At 40.4% G+C, this 24,744-nt stretch overlaps 2 protein-coding genes across 2 annotated transcripts in view; one reads left to right on the plus strand and one right to left on the minus strand.

The window, feature by feature from the left end:
- The window catches only part of MALL (mal, T cell differentiation protein like), a 373,008-nt gene that overhangs the window by 232,099 nt on the left and 116,165 nt on the right, over positions 1 to 24,744 (minus strand). The gene's annotated exons all lie outside the window — the stretch shown is intronic.
- PDE10A (phosphodiesterase 10A) overlaps positions 1 to 24,744 on the plus strand; it is a 361,597-nt gene that overhangs the window by 43,226 nt on the left and 293,627 nt on the right. The gene's annotated exons all lie outside the window — the stretch shown is intronic.

Below are 24,744 nucleotides of genomic sequence, written 5' to 3' on the forward strand. Positions count from 1 at the left end.
CAAAAGTTGTGCATGCAAGTTTCCCTTTTCTGTAATTACCTCTCAATTAATAGGCTTTTCATGTGCTATAAGAGATGCAAGACCTTGCTGTTTTGCCCAGTAGTCCTTATTTTTCTTTCAAAGGAAGATCCTTCTCCAGAAAAGGAAAATCTGTGATAAGGTTATTGATTTATCTTTGCTGACCTTGACAGAAAGGAAAGGGATGGAAAGGGATTAGAGATATAATTTTTGTTTTATGTTTGAGTGGGTTTTTTGGTTTTTGGTGGTGGTTTTTTGGTTGTTTTGGTTTTTTTTTTTTTTCAAGCTAAATATGGAGGACCATGTTTTTCTTCACTTCTCCCTCTATCTCCCATGTTTTTCATTAGCCTTTTTTTCCCCCTAGGTCAACATCCTGTCTCTGGCTACTCTAAGGTATATCTCCCTAAGCCTATGTAATTACTGGAAGGCAGAATGCCCTGCAAGCTTAGCAGTCAGTGCTGTTTCTGACTAGTGAGTCATAGTTTGCAGACTGATCATGGTGAAGACCAATAAGATATCAGAGAACAGGGAGATTAAGCGGAAGAAAAAAAAAAAAAAGGTTGCTGGGCAACAACATGACATAAGCATGGTTGCAATCTATTTTTACTGCAAGAAGGTTGCAGAAGACTATAGAAAACATCTATTTTCCAGACCCTTACTCGAATCTGTGGGGTGACAGTGGCCTGAATGGAAGAAATACTGTAGTGACTTGGCTAGTAGCTGTGCCCCTATAATTACCTTGCTGTATGGCCAAGTCACTTACAATGGTCATCCCACATTTTCTGAAGGCAAAGGCCATGGCTATAACACAAGTAGGCACAGTAGAGATGCACTACTGCCAGTAGCATCTGGAAGTCACTTTTTTTACATGCATCAGGTAGGATTTTTTTTAAATTATTTTTTAAGAAGTCCAACTTTTGAAAAGTCCAAACAACATAAATTTTCTTTGGGCAGCCAAGATGTCTGCCTCGTAAATTGTTCTGTGCTTGACCCAAGGGTGTGAGCATCTTTACCTCCTTCACACATCCTGATCCCTTTGGAACTATTGTGCCTCCCTCGTTTTTTGTTCAGAATGTGCTTAATGTAATAATGCAATTTATCACCCTGTCAGAACATTGAACAGCAGTGAGCAGGAAGAATCAAATCTAACCATCACAGTGCAAAAAACCAAATTTGATTATCTGGAAATCAAGCAGAGTCATGCCAGTTATGGCTTCTTCAAAGGAGGTTGGTTGATCTTTTTGGCAAGAGGTGCATTGCAAACAATTGACATGGCCTACAGCTTCAAAATATTGATGATTTACCACCTATGCTACCATGTTTCTGGGTTGGTTTGGCACTGGATAGAAAAGCCAAGGGTAATGTAGGAAGAAAGAGGAAAAATTGATGAGCAGTAGCAAATGTTGCCTGTATTAAAAATAAGTATTTCATTTAATTTTACTGTAAAATTTAACTGCTTGAATGCTTAGAATATCTTTGCACAGTGGCTGCATCCCTTTATAAAAGAATTCCATGGCTAGAAAATTGTAGATAAAGTTCCTGTGAAACTACTTCCTAGCTTCAAGTTAAATGCAGAAATTACACAAAATCCTTATCCTGTCCTATTCTAAAAATATTCTTGTTGGCTTGGGAAGTTTTATTGTTTCTTATTATTTAATTTAATAATAATGATTAATACAGACTTCAGTATTCCAGCTTTTGAGGTCTACAGCTCACATGAAAAGTTTAAAAAGACACTATCCAATTATTTGGTGCGTTTTCCATATACTTTTTCTCTTTTCCCTTGTGTTCTGTTTAAATTCCTCATAACTGAGAAGACCTTAAAAAATGAGGCACTGATTGTGAACTTCACAAAAGATTTATGCACAATTTACCTAATTTCTAAATAATCGGTGTCTTTTAGTTTACTTGCAGCAAGTGCCCTCAATCAGATAAACACATTTATGGATATTATTTTACATAATATTTTAGATGTACCAGAAACAGAAGGAGTATTTCTCTTTTGAGATTACTTTTGAATGCTTTTGTGCCCTCTGGTTTAGTTTTTATGGATGCCTTTTTCATAATAATGCACTTAAATAATATAATCCTTCTAGTTACAGTTTACTGCCATTCCACACAAACTTGTTCCCCATCTTGTGTTTTCTGATTAATATTTTCCTTGGATCAAATAAAAAATCCTATTAACTCCAGATTTTTTGCAGTGACAGCCTGTGTCGTTTGATTCCCTTAAAGAATACATTTTTTAATGCTTTTGACCTGCTATGGTCTGGACTCTTGCATTAATGTGTTTATGTGCCTGAAAACATGTCTTTGCTTACGCACTTGAGAACTTGGATTACAGTTTAGGAATTTGCCTTTTTGTTTCAAGATACAATAACATTATATAAATCAACTAAAATACTCTTCTTTTGTCTCTTGCTCAGCTGTTTTCTTTATAGTCTAACGTTTGCTGCCATCCTGTGGTACACAGAGAGAGGCACACATACACAAACAAATGTTGGTATAGTGATATAAACGGAGAATGTTCAAACATACAGAATGAAGGAAGCCATAGAGGTGTTGAGAATGGAAAATGCAAGCAAACAGTCTTGGCTTGTTGTTAGTTTGGGCAGTGTGGCATGGAGCTCTTTTTCACAGAAACCATAGGCAAGACTTACATTTCACTGCAAAAATGGAGAAAAGTTTTCTGTAGCTCCACTAAAGGTGCTAAGGATATGTGAGGCTTGGCTTTTTAATTTTAATTGGGAATTCTTTCTTAAAAAAAATAATTCTCAAATAACTTCCCTCGTTACTATTTAGCTATTACAGTGATAAATGTTTTAAGAGCTGTCAGGCACCAGATGCCTGAAAAAAATGTTCAGTGCTACGAAGAAGGGGGTTTCATGCAAGGCTGCTGAGCAGGAAAGCCAGATTCTTATTCTGGTTTGATCTGCAATTATACGGCATATGTAGAATCAGTTTTTGTGACAAACTGAGCAAGGATTTAGTAATGCTTTAAATTAGCTGTTATCTTACTATCTTGTGTCCTTTGCATTGATCATGTGAGATCCAACAGACCAGTTAGTTGGACTTGCACATGGTCTTTTTTGTCTTGTAGGATTGTTGCCCTTGAGAGGAGGATGAGTACTCTAAGGAAGGCAGAGGATAAACATTTTCATGTTGCTTTTAACAATGAAGTTCACCCAGAGTCTGAGATACTGTCCTGATGAGTGGTTTGGGTCTTTCTTGTGGAGAGCTTTGATTTCAGGAAATTGGCATAGTCTGATGACAGATCTTTTAACATAAATACCCTGATCAATTATGAAAGTCATGTCTATATTGCTTTATGAAAATGTTTCAAAGTTGTGTGGAGCACTCATTAAACTGAAATTAAAGAAATATCTTGGAGGAAAACAAAGAAGAGTGGCTGTTCCTTTTCTATCTTTGCTCACCTACTCTCTCTCTGTTGCCATCCAAGGGTCCAGAATTCAGTCTCATATCAGGGGCCAGCATGAACAGGGCTTCCAGATATTTCTTTAATACTAGAGAGTAGAGGACCTTTTCTTGTGTCCTGGATCATCTCATCACCCACTCAGAGTTACCCCCTCCTGTAAAGCATCTTGGAATTAGTAAATAGGGAGATAAATGTGGTCTCACACTGAATGACTTTATAGGTGTATGAAAAGTAAGGTCAAAGCTTTTTGGAGGCTGAAGAGACATACAAAACCCCCAAATGGTACTGTTATAATTTAGGTGTTGAAGTATGCTGTCTGTGCTTTTTCTGAGGCAGCCATACTCAGTTGTGTACAGGAAAGTGAAACCTTATTCCTCTTGGTGAGCCAGTTTTTTTTTTTTTTCTTACTGCTCTTGTCTTGCCTTTTCAAGGAGTTAGATATTGTAAGGTCTTCTGGCAAGTAGAAAGCATTCAGATTTCCTCTTGTCCACCAAGACAAGATAACTAAATATGTACTTGTTGTTATTAGTGGTGTTTGAAGTACTTGTTTTTCCTGAGCTTAGTGCCAAGTTGTCTGGCACATCTGGAAAAAAGTTTTCTCTTTCTGTTCTTCTAGGTGAAAAGTGTGGAGAACAGAATCATTATTAGCTCTAGCAAAGACTCTGTCATGCTGTAAATGTTAACAGTCCTCCAGAAGACTCAAGGCTGAGGAGTTATGTGCCACCTCTCTAGGCAGATAGAAGATGGAAAAGACTATTCCATGAGCAAATCCTCCTGGGAGCCTATTCCTAACATATTAAGGATATGTGATTTGGAAAGTGATTTAAACTAGTTTGCATTAATTTATGAATGGGAAATTATGCCATATCATATCCATCTGCATATATTTCTATGATGACTGGATCATTGGTGCAGGGAGAGGGATCCATTGCATGTTACTTGTCTTTATTTTAACTTTTAAAACTTTATCATATAATATCCTCAGTGACTAAGTGATGAAGTAAGACTAGATAAGAGGATGGTGAGGTGGAAAGAAATCTGGCTGAATTGTTGAGCTTGAAGGGTTATGACCAGTGGCATGAAATCCATCTGGGCCAGTCATTTGGTGTTCCTCAAGGATAGACACTAGTATTTAAATACTATTTAATAGTAGTTCCTCAATGAACCTAGGTGACAGGACAGAGTCTATCCTCAAGTTTGCAGTTGATACAAAACTGGGAGGAGTGGTTTATGCAGCAGGTGGCTGTGCTGCAATTCAGAATGGCTGGGGATGTGGGTCAACAGGAAGCTCATGAAGCTCAGCAAAGGCTAATGCAAAGGTCCTGAGCCTTGGAGAAAAAGCCCTATGCACAACACACTCTGGGAACTGACTGGCCAGCAAAGAGCTTTGCAGAAGTGGCTCTTTTTTTGGTTTTTTGTGAACAAGTTAGACGTGAGTCAGCAAGGCACTCTTGTGTTTAAGGCAGCTGGGGGTATCCTGGTCCGCATCAGGGAGAGCATTACCAGCACGCTGGGGGAGTTGATCCTTCCTCTCTATGCAGCACTGATGAGACACATCTGGAGCACCAGGCCCAGTTCTGGTCTTACCTCTGAGAGGCAAGACTTGTGGACATACTGAGATGAGCCCAGCAAAGGGCCATGAGGGTGTTTAAAGGCTTGGGCATTTGATGTCTGAGGAGGCTGAGAGAGATGGGAGTGTGTGGCCTGGAGAAGACTCAGGAGGATGTGGTCAAAATGTGGCCATAAGTGACAGAGGGGAGTAAAGAAGACAGGACAGTCTTCTTAGTGGTGTCCACCAAGAAGATAAGAGGCAATTGACACAAACTGAGACATGGGAACTACCATTTAAATGTAAGAAAAATATTTCTTAAATTTTGAGGGTGATTAAACAGTGGCGCAAGTTGCCATGAGAGGTTTGTAGAGTCTCTGGCACTGAAGAAATTAAAAACCAAACTAGACGCAGCCCCCACCAGCCTCCTGTAGTGGACCCTGCTTGAGCAGAGGGTTGGACGAGATGATCTCCAGAGGTCTCTTTCCTCTGCTCTGAGATTCTGTGATTGCTGAGCTAAGTAATCAGCAGATGCTTCCAGAAGCACTGTCTCTGGGAAAAAAAATCAATCAAGCAACCTACCAAACCCCAAAAAACCCCGAAACCAAAAGAGAGATTTTATGCTGTGGAAGGTACTAGATGTGGGGCTATTAAGAAATAGAAACTCTTGTTGGATGGGAGAATTTGTTTTGAACAGTATCCTTTTATTCTTTAGCATGTCTTTTTTTTTTTTTCTTTCTTGCTGCAGACCTTTCCTGCTACGCTAGTAAAGCAGAACCCACAAATCTCCCTCAGAGCAACAGCTCAGAGTGCTTCATGAGTTTGGTAGCAAGGGGATGTATAAAATACAAGTATGAAACATGTCAATATATCTTTCCACTTGTTCAAGGGTAATTTTTTTTTTTTTTTTTTTTTTTTTTTGGCAGAATTGGAACAGGCTGAAAGTGGGGAAGGCCAGTGGTGTGTGTCTAGGGTACGTGTGGAAAAGACTGAGGATCCTTGCATTCCCAAGGCTCTGCTGCTGCTGCCCAGGACAGGGGCTGCCCTGGCTGGGTGTGGGATAGGTACTGGCAGACAGGTCTTGTCCTGACAGACCCCCATGGGCAGCCTCGCCTCCCACAGGTCACAGGGGTAGTTGTTCCCCACCTTTCTAGAGATGTTCTGATGCCGTTTGTCAGTGCTATGCTCAGCTAAAGTTAATGCTTCCCCTGGGTTTCTCTGGGGCTCAGCTCCCAGCACCCTTCATCCCAGCAGGGTCCTTGGGTGAAACCTTCTAAACTTTACCTGTGTTTCACTGACTTTGAAAGTCACTTGTGCTGGAGTCAAATTAGCAAATGTAATGTGGGTACGTTGAGAACTTTATGCCTTTTATTTCTGTGACAGATCCTTGCTATTAAAATAGCATAATAGATGTGCACTAGGTAGTGCATTAGGAGGAAAAACAATGGGAAACTAACTTCTGGAAGGCTATAGATAGTGTACTAAATGGGGACTGTTTTTTTTTTTTCTTGCTAACTTGGGTATCTTGTCATATGTTAATTAAATGCATGGAAAAATCTTTAGGAGATAATAATAAGATAATAGTACATAGACATTAATGTAAATTGGAAGTATTATGCCATATCTCTTCTGTCGTTTAAAGCTCAGTAAGAATTTTTTTCTTGAACAATTGATTGTAATGTACTGAAAAGCAAAACAATTTAAATTATAGCGTTGAAAAGCAAGTTTTCTGAATTCAGGTGATGTGACCTGTCTTCATAATTTGAACTCCCCATTTCCTGCTTGTTTATGTATCATTGCAGGGTTTACATAAAGACTATCTTTGTCCTTGCTCGTGTTTTCCCACTGGGAAAAATCAGACGTCTCATGTATTTCTTTGTTCCTCCTTCCTCCCGCTTTTTTTTCTTTCCCTTTTGGAAGTTTGCTTCCGGTGGCTTTGATCATGGCTATAGTGAAGCTATAGTCTGTGCAATCATGCAGAGACATTGGGAAAATGTCTGCCATGCCCATAATGAACTGAATTCTGCTACCCTTGGCACAGAAGATGGGAGGGATCTGGCTTCTGATTATCTTCATGGCTGCACTGGCAGGCATTTAGCATTGTAAAGCTTTCATTCCAGCAGGGCTTGATCCTGTGAGCCACATAAAGGACCCTCACTATTCATCTTTGTCCTCCCCAACACTAATTGGAGAGAATTACTCTGAGGAGGAATCCTAGGCAAAGCTGTGCATCACTATCTTGCAAGACTGGACAGTTGCTTGCATTAGATACAGATAACAAAAAGATGTTTAGAGTGCATGCATATTCTGGCCAATATATTAATCATAGAAGTTCCTGAACACCTTGATGCTCTTGCTATTCTAACATCTTGTATGGTCCACTGCAATTCTTCAGCAAATCAATACCTTTCTCAGAACACAGGGAAACCAGGAGTTTCTTTTACTTGCTTTCTGATGTCACTTAATTTCTTTCCTGTCCTTTTCCCTCTCCTCTTCCCTCTCCTCTTCCCTCTCCTCTTCCCTCTCCTCTTCCCTCTCCTCTTCCCTCTCCTCTTCCCTCTCCTCTTCCCTCTCCTTTTCCCTCTCCTCTTCCCTCTCCTCTTCCCTCTCCTCTTCCCTCTCCTCTTCCCTCTCCTCTTCCCTCTCCTCTTCCCTCTCCTCTTCCCTCTCCTCTTCCCTCTCCTCTTCCCTCTCCTCTTCCCTCTCCTCTTCCCTCTCCTCTTCCCTCTCCTCTTCCCTCTCCTCTTCCCTCTCCTTCCCCCCTGTCCCTCATTCTCTCCTGGAAGGGAAAACTTGACACTGTGTTTTGTACTGCGACCAGTTTTCCCACCCGTTTGAAGCATTATATTTATTTCTGTGAATAACAAGGGTGTCTTTATATTTCTTTTGAAGATAACAGACACCTGGGATATAGATGTGATTGTCAGTGGATTCTGCTCATTTGAGGAATCTAACCATGTATATCACCAGTGGAAAATATGTGAGTAATTCACCTAAAGAACAGGAGTACAGTAACTGTAAGGAGTCCAGTAGCTATAAGAAAAGTGATGACTCTTCCCTGCTGCCTGTAAATTTCTGTTTTGGGTACCAGGTTGATCCTGAGCAGTACTGTATAAAGTTTTGCAGCATGTTCTTCTTTGTAAATGTGTTTAATAGACACAAAGTGTTTTATGAGCTGCCTTCTGCCACCACGAGGGACATGATTTTTTAAATCTATTTTTAGAAGTGTGCATACAGATCTGATTATTGCAGAATACGAATTTTCTTTCATTCCTGTTAATTATAGCAGGACCTTAAAAATCCGTGGAAATGTATTTTTAAACTTTTTAATTTGCAACTTCATATCAACAATTAAATATGGTCATGTTGCATATATTCATATAAGTAGCTTTAACTAACAGAACCAGTTGAAAGAACTTCAGACTTGAGATATTTGTGTGTATGTGAATGTCAGAGGGGACATTATTTGTTTTTATGCTGATAGTCTCTAAATGCCCTGTATGGGATCAGGATGCTGTTGTGATGGTGCTTTTGGAACCATGAAAGTAGTCCATTGTGCAACTGTGCAATGTTTTTTTATGTAGTTTGAAAAATACTGAGCTAAAAAAAGTGTAAGCATTCCCAGTATAATCAAAGCATCCTTTCTGAATAAGGGATATTCACCTCTTTGTCTTTCTCATCTTCTAATTTTACTATTTTACTGCTTCCTTCGGGTGGAATCAGTTGTGGAGCTATGTTAAATTAGCTTTTCATAAGTGACTGCCACTCAAAATGAATAGGTAGAAAAGGCAGTGAAGTCTGAGCAGATGATGAGCCCTATTAATTGACATATTATCCTATGCTGAAAGGAAGGATGTGAAGCCAGCTAGTTGGGAAAAGTATAGTCTCCTCACTTTCTCCCTTTCCTCCTCTCTCTTTGAAAGTAGATTTTAATTTTCTAAACGAGGAGAAGGGATTGCATGTTTTCTTTCAACTTCCTGTCTTTCACTTCTGTTGTGGCTTGAGCCCAGCGGGCAATGAAGCCCCACACAGGTGCTCCACAATGGGATGAGGGGGGAGAATTTGAAGGGTACTAATGAGAAACTAGTAGCTTAAAGCAAAAACTGCACATACAAGCAAAATGAAACAAGGAATTAATTCACTGCATCCCATTGGTAGGCAGGTGTTCAGCCATTTCCAGGAAAGCTGGCCTCCATCATGTATAACTATTGTCTGGGAAGACACATGCCACTACTCTGAAGTTCCCCTCTTCTTCTTCCCCCAGCTTTATATGATGAGCATGGCTTCATATGTTATGGAATGTTGCTTTGGTCATATGGGGTCAGCTGTCCCAGCTGTGTCCCCTCCAGTTTCTTGTGCACCCCCAGTCTACTTGTCGGTGTGGTGGGATGAGAAGCAGAAAAGGCCTCAGTGATGTGTAAGCTCTGCTCAGCAATAATGAAAGCATCCCTGTGTCATCCACACTGTTTTCAGCATAAATCCAAAACATAGCCCCATGCCAGCTACTGTGAAGAAAATTAACTCTGTCATAACCAAAACCAGCACAACTTCTAATTCAGCAGATGAAAAAAAAAAATTTACGTTTACTGTATCCCAAGAGTTTCACATACAAATAGATATATTAACTGCATTTGGTCACAATTTTCTAAGTGAGGTATATTAAGTTATGTAATAGCGTATTCAGCACAGGATTTTCCCTGCCTGTGTTTAATTCTTTTCAAAAGTATCATGAGTATTTACAAACCCCTTTATGAACCTTTGGGCTGAAAGGTGCAGCAGCTTCTTCGGTTCAGACCATAACTTACATTGGCATTGAAGCTAGAGCCTGACAAGGTTCATTTTGCTACTTCCTACTGGTTTTAATTGTTCTATTTGCACATAATTCTTTCCAGGCTCCTTAAAAGTGCTGTGAATTTCTCCAGGGGGAATATGGCAACAATGTTGTGGTCACTTATTTAGTGATACTGTTTTTGCTTTCTGGACTCTTCTGTGGATTATTTGGGTATTGGTGAAGGATATGTTCTCTCCTCAGGTTACATTAAGAATTTAATTTTCTAAAAGTAACTTGGAGTATTAAAGGATTAATTTCTGCCAAACTATAACTGCTGGTAAACTGTTTATTTTGCTACTAGAGTTTTTCTAGCAAGTTTTGTTCCTTTTCTGACTTTTCTCAGCATTTGAACAAGTCTCCGCAATCAGATGGGTATCACAAAAGCAAAAATATTTCTGTTAAGAAAGTTTTCCTGAAGTGCCTTTACTTTTGTTGTGGCTCTCATATTTCAGTAGTTCTTCTATGCTCACCTATTGTCTGAGTCAAAAGGAGACATGAGAAAACCAGCCCACTTATAGCAGAGCAGGCAGTCCTCAAAGAGCTGGAAGCCTGTTTGCGAATTTCTCAGACTTAAGGTTTTGCCTCAAAATGGTGCACTTGCTGTTTCCTCTTCAGCTGCCTCATTCTTTGCTAGTTCATGTCTCGTGTGGCTAGAATTGGGCCACATGCACTAGCATTTTACTGGATGGTCATCTCCTGTCCCCACCATTATTTTGAGATTCTGACTATACTTAAGGAAGGGCCATTGTCTAACAGTAGGGCTGATAATGGTGGCTATGCAGAGGGACAAAGGTCTGTCCTGAGGATAGGATGAGCCTAGATTTCATAGATGACAGGATAAAAAGATTTTAAATTTGGGGGGAAAGATGAGAGAGATCAGTGTTCCTCAGAACTGGGCAGATTCTTCCACTCTGCCTGCCATCTGAGCCATGTTCAGAGGGTGCTGCATCGGTTACTAATCATGTCATATCGGGAAGTGTTTCAAGTCATAAAGGTTGAAACCTAATGTGGAGCTATACTGAACTACATCAGTTAGATTCTGGTTCATTTGGAACCCAGTGTAAGGTTCACATTCTGCTAAAATGCATTTAGAACAAAACTCAGATTCCCTGGGAGATTCCCTGACTAGGGGAGAGTAAATTATGGGTTGGACCCAAGTGCTGTAATTTTTTCTCTCTGTAGACTGCTCATTCTTTTTTTGTATCATATAGTAACCACTGCAGTGATGGGTGCATAAATATTCTTCATGCATTGTTCTTGTTTACTTCAATGTGTAAGGGAAGAATTTTACTGAAAAACATGAAAAAAGAATTTAGGCATCCTTAGAATACAGAAAATGATTGTACACATGTGGTGGAGAAATAATTTAGTAAATATTTAGGTGTGCTGCTCAAGCTGAAGGGATGAGGAAGACAGTATGTGGTTTGTGGCATTTTGGTTGTGTGTTTGGGTGGGTTTTTTGTGGGCTTTTTTTGTTTGTTTTTTGTGTTTGTGGAAGTATGCCTTTGGAGAAGGCACCAAAAATATTTTAGATATCTCTTGTTTTGTTTGTGTTATTTCATATTTGAACAGGACAGCTACCACTTCTTTCTATAGGTCCCTTTGGAATTGAGAGATTTCACAGTTAGAGGCTATGTAGCTTGCTTAAATGAATACTGAAAAAAAAATAGTGGTTCTGAGGTAGGACCTGATAAAATCTGTATGACTTCTTTTGTTTACTTCAGTGGTATGTAGACTGGAAACATGATTCTATGAATGCAGAGAGGTTAAGTTTCTTAGGAGTTCTGTTGTGTTCATGGCACGTCCTACCCCATTAGGGATGAAAGGTGAATGCTTCTTCTTTGCATGCATGAGTTTGCTAGCAAAATAGAAGCTCTTACAGCTATTTAAGCATATTTTAAGGACAATCTGCCTGGAAATCAATTAAGGTGGGGTGTGGGATGTATCAATAGTACTTCGGAAAATACAGTTGTAAAATGCCTCTGTTTATTAGTTGCTATAACCTTTAGGCTTCTAGGTAATGCCAATAGAGCATAGCTTTATTGCCCTTCTGTCTGTTAGCTGACAATATTGCAGAGGGTATCGGGGACCCTCCTGATTCAGGCTTTGTAGCCTTTCTCTGTATTGGGAGCTGCTAGAGCAGAGTTTTCTCTTTCTGCCTTTTATCATGGAGACCACATTGAATAGAGTCAATAGAGTTTATGTAACTTAACAATTTGTGGTGTGTAGTTTTAGTTGTTGTGTTTTTTTGTTTGTTTGTTAGGGTTTTATGTTTGTTTTGGGGGGCTTTTTCGTTGTTTGCTTTGTTTTGCTTTTTTGGTGGGGGGATCTTCAGTCCTGGACTCAGCTGCTGTAGTACAGTTTTAACTTAACTTAAAAATTAGTTTATAATTTGAAATAATACAGGGATGTGAAAGTTCTTCCCTGGAACCTTTTCCATACAGGTGTAATCAGCTTGTGCTCTGAGATACAGACCAAACTGTAGAGCTGACCTGTTCCATTCTACTTTGATTTTATTTTTGTACCTGTAGGGATAGACTAATAAAATGAAACCCGAGGAAAGCTAATAAGAAGCAATGTTTTTCTTTACATTTTCCTTTACTGATGAGTTTTTAGTCTGGTTTGCAGGCATAACTAACTTTTCACCATAGCTTTTCTTGCTCATTGTTTATAGGCTAAACTGCATCTCTTTCAGTGACACTTTCGCTGAGCCTCATTAGTTCACAACATAGCTGGTACATCATACAATCTGCAATCAGCTGGTGGGAGAATCATCCCTGTTCTTTGACTCCACTGTTGTGTGTCTGCATGCTGACCGTGTGCTCCTCTCCCTACCTTCCTGGGGGCATGGCACCAGGAAGGAAAACTTGCCAAGATGCTCTGTGTGAAGTCTCTGTTCCTCTGTTCCACAAAGGGCTTTGATCTGAGGTTTGTTTTGCTGCTGGCTGTCATCATTAGCAGCTGTGTCCTGCTTTGAAAGTCCACTTTTGTGGATTCGTGCACTTTGCTGCTGAGAAATTATTCAGGGTAGATGCTCCCATTAGAAGTCACCTGGTGATACTCATCTGACAGAGACACCTGTGAACTGTCCCCGAGTAGCAGTGACATATGGCAGGCATAGAAGCACCCAGTGATAGTTAAGCTTGGTTTCTGAAGGAAATTGGGCTGCAGTGTCTTTGGGTCTCCTCCCTTCTGTTTTCTTGAGGACAACTTTTGGACTCGGAGATTTTTGGTCTCCCATGCTAAATTTAGCCGAAATTTATAAAGGGCTAGAAGTTAAAACTAGCATTAGTTTAATTAGTTTTTTTGCATTGGGGGTGGAAGAGAAAAACCCAAATTACTTTCCTGACAGAGGAAAAAATGGGCAAACTTCATGAGGTATTGTATCAAGAGCGTTCAGCGATGTTGGAGTTACTGTGGGAGTGAGGAAGGTTTACAGGATGAAGAACACAAGCTGAGAGAAAGTTAATCTTCTGTAGTTCATGGGATGATTTTTGCAGTTAGATGTGAGAAAAAAAACCCGAAAAACTTGTATAGGTAACTGCTGTGTATTAGCAAATACAATTTAACCCCTGGAGAAATGCAGCTTATCTGCTTTTATTTCCATGGCATGAGACCTCTGTGGATATCATTCATTCTTTGTTGCTCTGCAAGAGCAGGAGCAGCTAGCTTCCAGGCTCCTTGGATCTGACATTTTACAGATGGAGTTCTGTGGAAGGTTTTTCTATATTTTGTTGCATTAAGAGTAGAGAGGAGATTAGGCAATTTTATACCTTATTTCAGATCCCATACTACACCTTTTGTGTGTTCTAACGTCAGTAATAACAGACTGTCTTTGTTTTTTATGTTTCTTAATGTATTTATTTCTTGTAACAAATGTGTGATTAAGAATCTATATGATACACTGCCTCTTCCAGAATCTTCCTGGAACAGATTTACTTTGAAGTGTTACAGAAACAACTTCTGTCCAAACACAGCCAGAATGACAGTGGATATGGAAAATCTCATGAGCTTTGGTAGTCAGGTGATGTTTCAGAATGTGACATATGTGATTTGCATGTTAGATAATTGTATATCTTCAGTTGCCAGCATTTTTTTACTATTTTGGAAAAAAACTGTTGTGGTACTTTGGTCATTTCAGCCATTGAAAAAAAAAAAAGGTAATACACAATATTGTCTGTTATCAAGACTGTCCTGAAGAGGCATTGCCAGTTCTGCATATTAGGTTAACAAAAATCTTTGCTTTTAGCAATAAATATCATTTAACAACATTATCCAGTTTAATCAACTCTAGTTACTCTCCAGCATGTATAATACACTTACTTTACATTATATGTGAAATATCTTATTACAGCATATTATATTCTATTAGATTTTATAATACAATAAGCAGTACATGCTTATTTTGAGCAGCGACACAGACATTTGCTGTCATTGTGCTTCTGGGGTATCCTTCTGTTTTCCGTTTTTCCTGCAGCCCTCATAATCAGAGGCCATTTTCAGACCTGGGAAGGTTCATAGAAGCAAGGGTGAAATTACCACAGAGTTGCACAATGCCAAACAAAGAGTTCCTGATTCTGGTCAGCATCACACTGGTCCATACAGTGCTTGGACTTCATAGAGGGCATGCATGAAGTCACAGATACCCCGATTTGATGTTAAATGTCAAATAAGCCATTTGTGTTACTGAAGGATGACCTTAAGCTTAAATTGAGTGGTTTTGCCAAATGTATCTTTAAAGCCTTTAAGCAAGTTGAAATTTTGGGACAATGATAGAAGTTGTAAAAGAGATGGTGTACTGTCTCTGAAAATTAATTTTAGCCTGTGAGTTTCTCACAGACTGCATGGGGTTGATTTGTTTCACATTTGCTGTTCCCAGTGGAGTGACTGATTCAAGGAAGTTCCATGTCGTGTCGTTTTCCTATTGGGTATTAAAAATACCTGGAAAGACTCCAGAGTCTTCTTTGAACAAGCCTCTTTGTAACTATGCAAGACTTGGGTAAGAAACATTTGTGAATGGCAAAGGGCAGGCTAAAGTGAGTGACATCCCACTGGTTTTGTAGCCAGGTAGGCACTGGAAGCATCCCTCTTGCTAGTGGGGTTACTGATTGCTCATGGAAACAGGTGAGCATAAATCTTTGTGAGCTTATAGGAAAATGCACCAGGCAAAGGTAGATTGGCTACAAATGTTTTTTTAAATAGCTAAAACTCTAAATGTTTTACATAGCTTGCCCTGTACCTCAGGCCTGCCCTCAGTGTTTGGTGAGTGTGTGTAATACTACATATGGGATATATTAAAAATGTATTTTAAGCTTGGTATTTGGCCATGGGTGCTGTCTGGTTGCTGTGTCTCACCCACGCTCATTGCAGCTCTTTCTCTTCTTTATTTGCATGGTGTAAAGCCACAAAAGGCCATTTCATATTGCTATTATTGAGACTGGTTCAAGATTATTTTTCTTGACTTCCCTCATTTTTGTTGCTGCTGACTGCTCATAAATTTAATAGGGAACTGAGGATGCTTGCAAGCCACTCTGGTGAAAGGCAGCTCTAAACTGCTCTGCCTGTGAAGTGGTGAGAAGGGTATTCCTTCTGAAAGTACTCCTATAGATGAGGTGTTTCTGTTACTCTTTGTGGTTCCTATAGAGGGCGTGTGCCCCAGTTGATGCAGAAACACTTGAAAAATCACTTAAAGGGTAAAGGCTCCTACCTTTGATGTAGACTCCATCCAGAATGTGTCCAGCTGGAGTCGAACAGCCAGAGGTGGCTGAGAAAGGTCCCATTGCCTATTCAGTAATTCCAAAACTCTGATCTGACCCAGCATCTCCATTTTCCATGGATTGTCCAAGAAATAATGACTAATCGGTGATTGATGCTTGTTCATTGTTTCCTTTCAGATGTTTTGAGATTAAACATAATGCTGTGATTTGAAATTCATGCAGGAACCAGAAGTCTTGTTGCCATACAATCCTTCTGTTGGCTTCTTAGCTGCAAACAGGCTCTGCTGCCAAGAGTTGCTACCAGATCGAGCTTCCCCCAGTTTTTCTTTCAAGTGCAAATTACATACTGGTCAAATGGGGTGAAACATGCACTCCTTTCCTCCTTTCCTTTGTCCCAGTCTTTCATCTTAAATCACTTCTGCTTGTCAAGAAGCCTGGGCCGCAGATTATTGCACTTGTTAGACTGCAGCGCTGGAATTGTAAAAATTGCTGTATGATTGACAGTCATGAAAATGAATCCCACAGCACTAAAGCAAAGTCTCTCCACTTTTCTTGGCAGACTATTGATTTCAGCTTTGCTTAGAAGATACAGAATTTCTCTGAGATGCAGAAGCTGATCTTGATTGGTCCTGAAAGCAGTGTCTCTAAATGTATTCTCCCAAATCACAGGTACAGCTTCCTTACTGAGCTGCAAGGAGGGCCAATGTTGTAGCATTTAGGGGAAAATGTTACTAATACAGGGCATAAAGTATATAGCAAATAATCTCTTAACATACTGTAATAGTGATGTTTTCATATTTGAAATATTAAGTGATCAGAGTTCAGTGCTGTGAAATTCCTTAATTAAAAACAAATCGGCTATGTTTAGACAATGTCTAAACGTGCTGTTATGGTTAGAGGAACACACAAGAGAAGGCTTTGTCGAGATGTAAACACTTTGTGAATGATTACTGCAGTGCACTGTCTGAATGCACTGGGCTAATGACACAGCACTCAACATTCAAGTGAAGATAATTGTAGCAAAGGGCTGTTAGGCTCAGACTCAGTGCATAGGCTCCTAACTTTCCACTGAAACAGTTTATTGAATCCAGATCCTTTGTTAACTCTTGTCTTTTTTTTTTTTTTTTTTTTTTTTTTTTTTTTTTTTTGTGTCTTTTTGCATTTTTGTGAGCTTTTCTCTTCTTTAGCATAGTTCCTTACAGTGATGGAAACTGGTAACTTACTGTTTTGAATGTCAACATCAGCACTGTCTTTTCTCCAACACACTAAGAGGAAATGGCTCCATCAGAACAGTGGGGGAGGTTGTGAGATTTGGAGGAAAGCTGATCTTCCAAAGGATAAATAAAAAGACCTTATTTATTTAAGTCAGAATATGAGTTTAAACTATCTTTGCTGTCAGTGCAAAGTGTAGAGGTGCTGTTGTAGCAGGTTCATAGATGTAGGCATGGCTGAAGAGAGTGTTTTGAGAGGTTTTAGATGTAGATGCCACTGGGGCCCTACAAAACCTCATCTGTCACTGGCTTTTGGATGCCCCAGGTGGTAAGGGGTAAAGTTTTCTGGTATACCATTAGGGACAGATGCAGAGTTAGACATTTTCCCTGAAACTAGAGGTCCTGAGCAATGGTAACAGAGCAGGTATACCTGCTTAGACAGTGGAGTAGTGTCTCCATAGGTATCTGCAGGTTGAACAGTTTTATCATTAAAAGCCTTGCAAACTCCCTTAAATCTCACCACAGTGAACAACTCCACATCAGAGTATCTTTTAGTCACTCGGAGAGCTATACAAAGTTTGGATGGATTTCAGGAGAGTAAGCTCAGCTTTCTATTCAGAATTTGCCTGCTGAAATTTGTATCTGAGTCATCTCTGGCAAAGATTTAGTGCTTGTGGGCATAACAGAGTGTTAATGTTATGCCCACAAACTGGATTTTAGTTGGGATTTTGAAGAATTTACTGCAGGCAAGGTAACAGGAAATGTGAACCAGCCATCTGAAAACCATGCTGTTGGGAGCTTCTCCTTTACTATAGCCTAAAGAGTATACCCTTAGCTTTGAGACTCAGGAGATTGAGTCAAGAAGTGATTTGATTTTTTTTAAAGTTATCCATTATACTTTTTTGCTGAGTTGTAATAATGGAAACATAAAGGCGTGCCACATCCAGAGTCCTCCTTGGTTTTGGAAACTGCCGAGTTGGTGTAGAACTTACTGAAATCATCCCTAAAGCTAAAATCCTGCATGTAAAGTGTCCAGATGGTCTTAAAAGGAGAGAGTGGTGTCTGGCCAGTATTTTGCTGAGAATACTCCTAGAACGAAGCAGCTCAGGGCTAAAAGCTTTCTCCTGTTGAAGTGAGCCGCGTTACAAGCAGCCAAGGCTTGGTGAGGAGAGGGCGATGCAGCAGCGGCACAAAAGCAGCGACATTTTCGGGGTCCCGGTATCGTCACTGAACACCAGAGGGCACAAACTCTCCAACCAGTCGCCTCTCCCGGCTCTGCGAATGCCAACATTCATTTCGACACGGCCAAACAAAAGCAGGCTTAGGAAAGAAAACACGAAACTTCACTGGAAAAGTGAAGGGGAAGTCACTGTGGGTAGCAGCTTCTGTGTGCAGATGGAAGTCTGACACGTATACGATGCCTACAGCTGTATAGGGTGAACTTGTGTTAAGGGCTGTGGTGTGATACACACGTGTGGGGTTATTTTTTAATGCAAGGTGATGTGTTAGCAGTGTGTTGCCACTGCATGCTTATGAGAGTTGCTTTATGTATGAATGAGAACATACATAGATGAAGCAGGTCATTCTGAATTAGCAACAATCAAAAGGGCTATCTATAAAATTCATTTATTTGTCCAGGCTGTGTTTTGTAGAAAGATCATAGCAACAAGATGAGGACCATTTGGTCAAGATTTGGAACCATTTATCTACCTGACTGTCTTTATCCGTCAAACTGGGTACTTCTGTTTTCATGGCCTCAGGTGCACAGAGCTGCAGGGAAAAATTATTATTACTAAATCTAAAGGCTTTTCTAAACTATACATAAAATTATTGCTATGCTAGCCTCTCTTAGCTAAGAATGCAATTGAAAATTTGCAAATGGATGCATGTGAATTCTCAACAGATTTTTAAAGCAAATCAGTACTCAGCCTGTGGTATTAGAGCCAGTGGTTTGGGACTTTCTGGGCCTCAAAGCAAGTGTTACCCGTCCCTTAGTCATGCTTCTGCTGTAGGAAAGTATAATATTCCTCTTTTTGAGCTGTGTGAGGCTGTCAACTTTACAATGTCAGAATTAAATCTGGAAGAAATAGACTTGAGAGCTGACTGCAATTTATCATGTGATACAATCTCACTGTATTTTATTTAAATTTGAGTCTAAAATGGGTGAATAAAGCTGTAATCATCCTGTCAGAACATGTAACTACTTTCAAAATTAGACAGTGATCAGTTTAAGTAAGTGAAATTTGGTTGTAATTTCAGTAATAGCATTAAACTTCTAATTACCAGCAAGTGGGGCTGGTCCAGTGGTCCCAAACTGTATCTCTGATCTGGGAGACCCAGGTTTTGTCCGTAGCTTCAGGCCTAACGTGCTCAGAGAGGATTAACTCAGGAACTTGGGTAGAGTATAGGTTAACCAAACATACCCTAGAAGTGTTACTCAGGGTGCTTATCCTCAGTCTGGCTCTCTCAAGATGAGGGTTTGAACAGGAGAGAAATCCTTCGCTAGCTTTTTTGTGCAGCATTAGCTTGGTGTAAAAGAGTTTGTGCTAATGTGGAAAACCTGAACTGTTCTGGCCACATGGCAACCCTTGTCTGGGCATTTGGTGAGGCTGGTGTGTGTGTGGCTGCATTGTCCTGCATCAGAGAGTGCCTTTACTTACATGATCCATAACTGATTGCTGATCTGGTTTTGGTGTGGGTTTTTTTGTTTGGTTGTTTGTTTTTTGTTTTTTTGTTTTGTTTTGTTGTTTCTCTCTCTCTTTTGAGGATGTGATTAGCTCAGTGTATCATGGAAGGCTGCTGACATATCACAGCAGACTGGAAACTAGAAATGGAGCTGCCTGTAGCTGCCTATCTCTCAAGCAGAGGGACAGAAGGCGTGTTTTCCTCTGTGGCAGGTGGTGGCCGTAGCAGACCACTGCTTCTGACTTGTGCTCTTTGTCCCTTTTTGTCCAGCCTAAACCAGCAGCTGGGGAAGAATATTCCAGTCTGGGAAAAATCCTGCTCTCCCTGCAGGATGTAAAGATGTAGTAATGGTGGCAGTGGTGGCAGCAAGACTTCGGGCCAGCTCTGTGTTGGGCAGGGAGTTTTCTAGGGCTTCTGCCTGGGAGTATGAGACCATCAGGACCTTTCACTCCATGTGCTCCCTGAGGAGGAGCTCCCCAACAGGAGTGTCCTTGCAAGCTGGCTCTGAACCAAAATTGTCAGTCCCAGATGAAGAACCTAGGTGGCAGAAGTTCCAGGTGCAAGCTGTGGGTGGTGGGACAGGGTCTATTGGGGCTCCCTTGGTATTAGCACACCCCTTATCTTACCTTATTAAGGTTAATACGCTTCCCTTGGGGAGACTGAGCTCAGTCACACCCACCACTGCTTGAGGGTTCCTTGAGTCCCTTTTTGTTCCCAATCCAATTTATATTTTGTAGCAACGCTGTTAGTCAATCTGGTGAGTAGCCACATCTTGCAGCTCTTTTTGAAGAGGTGCCCCAGAGCAGGATCATTTGGACAGTGGGAGTAGAGACTGGAGCGTGTTGGTACAGCTGCAATGTGTTATTTGCACTGTGCCTGCCTCCAGCCTAGGCAAATAGCAGGAGAAGCAATTCCTTGCTTCCGTAGGACCAGACTCCATTCATGTACAACCGTGTGCACCTGTGCATTTATGGAACATAAACAGACTGCAGCAGAATGGAAAATCTGCAAAGCAGTACAAAAGTACCTGCTCTGTTTCTGAGACCACAAAGGAACCCAGGAGAGTGTAGCATTTGAAAAAGCATAAGAAAGAAATTTGGAGTGTGTTACTAGACATTTTGCAGGCATATTTTAAAAAGAGAAAAAGCCAACTCCCCTTAGAAACAGCTTTCTTGAACTCTGCATCTTTTTAAGTAGTACCTCTTTGCTTTTAAAACAGCTAAGATTCATCCTGCATCAGATAGTTAAAAAATATTGTGCAAAATCAGGAAAGTGATTGTAAGAAGTACCTTTCCCTGAATTCCGTGGCTTTTTTATGAGTGTATTTATCAAGGAGGAAATGGACAAAGAGGTGCATTTAACACTGATGTTATTCATCAGCAACACATCTCTGAATTCTAATGAGTTCTTCCTAAGCTTTAAAGAGCCTTCTGTTTTGTTCCCATCAAGTGCCCTGCTCTTTCTGTATTCCAGCTCTGTCACAACCATTGAGGACTGCTCCTTGCTGTCCTGAGCTCCTGGGAAGGTCCTTAATTGTCTCCATGGGCTTACAGAGCTGCACCCACACTGCTTCAGGTTAGGACAGTCATGTGAAGTTTGTACATGTCATGTTTAAGCTTTCGATACTGCTCCTTCTAACCACTTTAAAAATCAGATACCTGTCACTGCATACTTGGTGGTTTAGGAAAACCCATCAGAGATTTCTATTTCATATGCTGTTCCAGATGTGAGCGGTTCCTAACTCTCTGAACTTCTCCCTTGGTGGCTGGTAGCCACCACAGTCCAGCTAAGGCAGTGACTACAAAATACTTGAGGCAGGCACTTGGTTTCTTATACATGCTTTGTAGATGCATGTTATTAGGAACAGCAGAAGCAATGTTGTTCTAACCAAAGGTTTTGCCATTTGTTAGTATAGTTAGGCATTTATTTACAGAAGAGACTTAGAGGTGATGGTCTACCAAAATTAAGTGTTGGGTTTCTGTAATGTGCCTGTAATCTGGGGGAAAATCAATGGAACCCCATTCTAAATAAATACCTAATCCTCTGTAAGATATATAATACTCTTATTTTAGTGTACATCAGCATTTTAAATGGAGCTGCATTCACCAGGATGCTTCTAGGCTTGCATGGAGATCAAAGTTTCAGTTACACTGTAAAGGCAGTGAGTATTCTGGTGGGGGAAATTTAACAATATTTTCTTATCTGGTTTTTGACTTCTTGCCAAAGAATAGTGCCACTAGGGCACTCACTGCTGTTTATATGATTTTCATTGACTTCTGTGGGCATTGAGTGAGGCCTTACAAGCACAATTTCCTCATTGTTAGCAGCTGTTCATTGCTTAGCATTACTTGAGCCACTATTCAGTTAGCCATCTGTGATCTGGGACTTCTCAGACTGCAGGAAAATTGTTAACTGCTCCATTTTGGCAGGAGAATATTGTAACTTATCTTAGGGATGTATTTGTACAAGGAGTAATAATGTTTTTTCTCCAATAGCTATTGCTTGTCACTTGCCCATCTGTGGTTCTAACACACAAATGTTAAATAATAAATACAGTAACAGAACCAGTGCTTCATGCATTCAACAGCATGGGGTTTTTTCCACCAGGATGCTGAAAAATTAAGTCTGTTAGCTGGAGGCAATCCATATTATCAAGTATTATATAAGCATGAATACTTGTATGTTGATCTCTGACACTACTCAGTACACAGAGAACCTAGTAAAAGTTTACAAAAGGACAAAAATAGGTCCTTGTCCTGGAGAGCTCAGATGGTGACTTAGAATGCTAAATCATGACTTAAAGTTTTGGATACAGCTGGATTAAAGGGTATAAGAGAAGAACTGAATGTATGTTACATTAAGTATTCACATCGCTGGGAGCAGCCAGTGAGTCTAGTAGTCTTTTAATGATTTTGCTTTGGAAAGAATCAACTCTGTAAGTGGAGGTCTGTATCAGTAAATCAGCATTTTTGGCTAAACTGTTAAGTGCTATCCTATATGGCTAGATTCCTCCCAAGATACACCCATACCTACATTCTGCTTCTTGCTGGAGCCATTTGCAAATTCCTGATGACAAATATTTCCCTTAAATTTGAACCCCAGTTTTTAAGAAGTTTTAAAGGAATATAGTAAGAGTCAGAAAGAAGGCATGAAGGATAGTTTATATGTCTTCTCATCTCATAGAAATGATAGGTTATCCCAAGATCATTAGTGATATATGTGTGGAGAGCTTACTATAAGGGAAATTATCTTTTCTGTTTAGAAATATTTATCTGTATTTTAATTCCTGGGCTAAAAAGCTGCACCTCATTTTGTGGTGAAGTAAATGACAGCAACCCCAAGTTTGGCTTCTGTTGAGTAGCCTTCTCTCCTTTAGGTACTTCCAGCCATGTTCTCGGTGGGTGCTGGAGATGCACATCTATGGCACTGAATGGGGAAAATTTCAGGTTTCTCTGGTTTCTGCATTGAGTTCCTTCCACTTCCAGGTTTTTATTTAAGATAAGGGAAACCCATTTAACTCTTGCTGCTGAAACTTGACTGTTCAATTATATGAAGAAGAACTACAGAACTGAGGATGGGGGGATGAGGAGGAGACAATGGGATTTCCCTGACTTCCTGAAAACAGGATTTCATTATGCCCAAATTTTCCATTTCTGTTCCCAGCATAGAGCATTATTGCCTGAAAAAAATAACACTATTTCCTCGAAGATTCCCAGAGTATGGGAACTTACCAAGTTTCATGCAGTCTTCAAAAAGAGGGTCTGGATGCCAAAACAAATGTCTGATTTCACTATGCCCTGGGGGGAGAGCCTTCTGAGCTCTCCCGCAGGGGGAGGAAGGGTTTTTGAACTGTTCTAGGATTTTTGTTGACTCTGAGTCTGTCAGAAAAGTTTTGGAGAGAGATAATATGGAGAACTGTACCTTGCTTTGGGAGCTGCCGAGAGAAGCACAAAGACTCCATCCTATAAACAAGATGTGAGACAAATTCTCTCCTTCTCAGCCAACTTTATGGCTCAGAGACCATTTCCCTCATCAGGAGACAGGGAGGTGAGGTGGTATTTGTGCATCCTCTGAAGTGTGTATTAAAAGGGTTTAAAATAACAAAATAAGTTTTCCCCATAGTCAGGCTTTCTTTGCCAAATCATGAAATCTATGTAGTAAGTAAACCTTATGAAAATGTAATAAATCTTTTACATATTTAGCAGATGTTGGTGGATTTATACACTATAGGAAGTTTTATTTCAAACTGTAAAATTTAGTGCCTGTTTTGTGTACTCTGTGAATCCCAGACATGTTTAATATTTCTCCTTCTGAGGTTTAACAGCATATAAATAACGTTCAATAAACAACCTTTAACTTTAAACAAACATATTCCGACATATGATGTCTGCTCAGGTCTCATATTTTAAGAACACTTATAAATACTGGACAGGACTGATTAAATCTAGCAATATGTCCCAGCAGCATAATTTTCAATGTCCCAGTTAAGGATGCATTCCTTTTGATACAGTTGTTTCAAAGGTGGGCAATTTTGCAATCCTGATTTGCAGAGAATTTGAACTTCACACATGAAGTTGCTATTCAAGAGCTAATTTTTCCCCCTAAATTTATTCAGAGAAATATTTCATTCTTCATGTTGTTATGGTGGAAAAACAATGCCTTGGTGCCTTCATTCCTATGATGTTTAGGCCTACAAGCACAGTGCTTTAAAATTAAAAGATGCGAGTTTTGCGTGCAACACTACAGAGTAGGGGAGGAGTGGCTGGAAAGCTGCCAGGCAGAGAAGGACCTGTGGGTGCTGGTTGACATCTGGCTGAACATGAGCCAGCAGTGTGCCCAGGTGGCCAAGAAGGCCAACAGCATCCTGGCTTCTGTCAGGAACAGTGTGGCCAGGAGGAGAAGGGAAGTGATGGTGCCCCTGCACTCAGCACTGGTGAGGCTGCTCCTGGAGTACTGTGTTCAGTTCTGGGCCCCTCACTACAAGAAAGACCTTGAGCTGCTGGAGTGAGTTCAGAGAAGGGCAACCAAGATGGTGAAGGGTCTGGAGAGCAAGTCCTGTGAGGAGAGGCTGAGGGAACTGGGACTGTTTAGTTTGGAGAAGAGGAGACTGAGAGGAGACCTCGTCACTACCTGAAAGGAGTTTGTGGGGGGACAGGTGTTGGCCTCTTCTCTCAAGTGAACAATGATAGGGCTGGAGGAAGTGGCCTGAAATTGCAGCAGGGGAGGTTTCAACTAGAAATTTGGAAGAATTTCTTTACTGAGGGTGTAGGTGGGGATTGGAATGGCTGCCCAGGGAG

The sequence above is a fragment of the Heliangelus exortis genome, chromosome 3 (genome assembly GCF_036169615.1).
Source record: "Heliangelus exortis chromosome 3, bHelExo1.hap1, whole genome shotgun sequence".
Lineage (NCBI taxonomy): Eukaryota > Metazoa > Chordata > Aves > Apodiformes > Trochilidae > Heliangelus > Heliangelus exortis.